The 3,561-nt window shown below is 34.2% G+C and overlaps 1 pseudogene; it reads right to left on the reverse strand.

Annotated features, from left to right (window-relative positions):
- Positions 1 to 2,014: 2,014 nt before the first annotated feature.
- LOC107527477 (H/ACA ribonucleoprotein complex subunit 3 pseudogene) lies at positions 2,015 to 2,215 on the reverse strand (annotated as a pseudogene).
- Between the last annotated feature and the right edge of the window lie 1,346 nt (positions 2,216 to 3,561).

Consider the following 3,561-nt stretch of genomic DNA (forward strand, 5'->3'; position numbering starts at 1 on the left):
TATTCTAAAAACTCTTCATAAAACCTTAGGCAAGGGTATAAGCAAACAGCTAATATGCAACCTAATTCCTGCAAAAATGATCTTGTTTTTCCTGTAGGTAGGAGTTATTAGTTTCTTAATAAAGAGGACTTCAACACTATTATCTTAGTTCTACATGTGCATATAATTGTGTAGCTCTGGTAATGTTTTGAGTCTAGCTGTTACAATTACCAAGTCCTGGGTTAGAGTCACTAAGTGTTCCTGTATTTAAATCATTGATTATCCTTATCTGTTTACCATCAAATTTCATGTACCCAGAAGGAAAAAAAATTATACAAGTAGCTTGCCTTAGAGAATTCAGATAAATAACATTTATTTTCTTCTGAGGGCGCCATATATTACATTCAATTATTGGAAGCATTTTATTATGCAAAGTAGAAAATTCTGCCAATATCAGAATAAGATCGTAGTGCATTATTTCCCAGTGAAAACATTATTATTCAGGTTCTTTTTGTCAGTTTTTCAAAAGAGAGGTGAAAATGATTAAATCTGTGTAAGAAAGAGATGAGGGAGAATGAACAATGTGAGCATATTGGGAATGAGAAAAGTGATTTAATATGTGAAATAATAAATTAAATAAATAAACAATGAAATAATATAAATGTCAACTATCATTACAACAGTAACTAATGGACAAAGAGACTGCTTTGTTTTCAAGCCATAGACATCATCCTAAAATTTAGATGTGAATTTTACCCACCCCACCTACTTTGATTCTTTTAAAGGAACTGATGATTTTTCTAGTAAAATTCTGTGCTTTAAGAGCCAGCCATGTGTTGAAGCAGTCCCTCTGGCAGAATAAGAGGGATTTATATTTCTATTAAAAATAAAAAGCAGAACAACTTAAATTCTAGGTCAACTTGTACTCTAATGTCGGTTACTAAACATTTTGCTAGCAGCGTGAGACAGAAATAACAAGCTCGGAAGTGAGACATGGACTGAGAAATAAGAATCCCTCCCTTTGTTGTATGCCTTTGTCTTTCTTTTTTCCCTTTACGGTGTCAGATGTCTCTGTCCCACTTCTGTCCCTTGCCCATATCTTTTACTCACAATTATTTCCCCCTATACATCTCTCACAGTCGTTATTTGTGTCTTCTCTTACACCGTATGTTGGGTGCCAGCCTCACGCTGGCATTTGTCCTTCAGTTCCATCTTGTACTCCACTTTTAGTCAAAAATACATTTTTACAACTCCCATAGGGAGAGGTATACATGCAAATGCAAACAGTAGGTAGGTTCTACCCAGCTTTAAAGCTTAACCCATTCCTTAGTTTCCAAAATGTGAAGTGAATTCTATGGAAGGCTAACTAGAAATATAATTGTAAAAAGATCACAGCCAACAGCAATAAAAATTTTTAATATCAATTGATGAAAGTGCACTACACTTCTCATTTTAAGGAAATGTAATGATTCTAAGAAGTTATCAAATAGCATTTAATAAGTGACCTTTTTCTAGACACTACATTATATCCCTGTCTAGCTAAATGTTAAGAACCTTAAAAATTAAATTAAACACCATTTTTGCCCATTTCTTTATAGATATTTTTTAAATCTTTCTAAATTTCTTTTACTATATTCTAATGCCTAATGTTATTGCACATCAAACTTGCTATTTAGTGATTCAAAGGATCCCCTCACTTTTAAAATTCCTTATTTCCAAAAGTATAATAAAGAATATCAACATTAGTAGTATGTTATTTTTATTTTTATTTAAAAATTAAAAAAAAAATAATAGCTCTTTCAAATTGTTTTCATAACCTAGCAGTGAGTCAAAATATAAAAAGAAGATTCAAACTTCCCTTTAAGGGAAATGCTACCATGGTTGCTTCACAGGCATAATCACAGGTAATGGTGAGACTGGATTCCAAAGAGCAAGGGGGTAAGAAGGCTTCAAGGCTCACAGGCTGAAGAGACTGGTTTCAGAAATTCTCAGAGGCATAGCAGGTGGCAGGAGAGACATGAAATCTAAGTTATTCTTAGAGCATAGGGCACAGTTGCTGGGCCATCAGTATCTTGAAAGATTTCTTGATGGTGATTCAGTGCTGAGAATATTTGTTGCCTGGGGAGAACCAAGCAGGATGGGCCAAGCTGGTCTTTTGTCCCATCGGGTCAAATTTCTTCAGGGTATAGACCGGGTCTCCCTGTTCACCGAGGTGATACTAGAGTAACACGATCATGCTGCGGCCAGAGGTTCCAGTTCCATCTGCAGCTCAGTCTAACTGTAGTAGTATGTATTATTTTTAAAATACAATACCATCTTGTGTACAGTGGTCTTCTTGCTGTTCTTAGAATATATCTGACCTTCTGCCATGTTAGTCTCTGTGCAATGGCTGTTCTTTTGACCTGAATGCTCTTTCCACATATATCTTCATGGCCTCCTTCCCGGTGGTTCTCACTGTTCAAGTATCGCATTCTCACTGAGGCCTAACCTTAGTATCCCGATTAAAGTTGCACCTCTTACTCGCAATCAGTACAGATCCACTCTGTTCCTCATTTTATTAGGTTTCAAAAGCATGTGTGGCCTTCTAGCCACTACTTATTTATTAAATTTATGTTATTGGGTACTTTCTCTCTTTTCTTCCATAGAACATAAATCTTCTCATTACAGCAGGAATTTTTAACTGTTCACTGGTGGATCCTAAGTACTTATACTGTCAACAACACCACCAGCAAAAGCCTTAGGCACTTGGCCATTGCTCAAAAAACCACACACACTATTTGAATGGACTGATTTTAATACAAACATTTAAAATATTCTATGTAAAAAATGACAAAAATATTTCTTGGACGTCAAACTAAGTTTTTTCTATTGAAATACAAACCCAAAAACATGTCTAGATTTTTAAGAATTTTTTTTGTAATGTTCTAACTAAATCAAGGACAGTTTCTGGTACCTTATTTTTGAAACAAAATGAAAGTCTATGTATAAATATTTGGCTGCAGTATTGAGATATAAATAGAAACATTGCAAAGGTAAGTGAACATATTTTATGTAACTCTAGCCTTTGAATTGGATATATGCCATTAAGAAATGTGTCAAAGTTAAGTTTCAAAGTTAAATATAATTGAAGTACGTGAACAAGCTTGGACATTTAAAATAATATGGGAATATTTGCCAGTCAGAAACATTTCAAGTCTAAGGAGGGCTCCATCCTTCTGTCAATTACTTCTCTAAAATTAAAACCACTTCCAGGAGTCTAAGGAAGATCGGGGGAATGGGCATGTCTAAGAACTCCAGTCTGAGCTAGAAAAATAGAGGGAATAGTGGGAAAAGTACAGGACTGAGAAATTAGCTCAAACTGCATTTTTCCCAAATTAAGTTTAACAGAATTTAATAATCAGACCTCTGTAAAAAAGCATGACATCAGTTTTAACAGACAGCTTTGACCTTTCCTCATCAATAAGTCTATGTAACGTTATTGTTCTTAAATTATTGTGTATATAATTTTTATATGTTTAGATGACCTTTATAGAGCAATAAAGTTGTTCCTAGCTGCTGAATATAATTTTAACTAAATGTTTA

This window comes from Miniopterus natalensis, chromosome 4 (assembly GCF_054644295.1).
Source record: "Miniopterus natalensis isolate mMinNat1 chromosome 4, mMinNat1.hap1, whole genome shotgun sequence".
NCBI lineage: Eukaryota > Metazoa > Chordata > Mammalia > Chiroptera > Miniopteridae > Miniopterus > Miniopterus natalensis.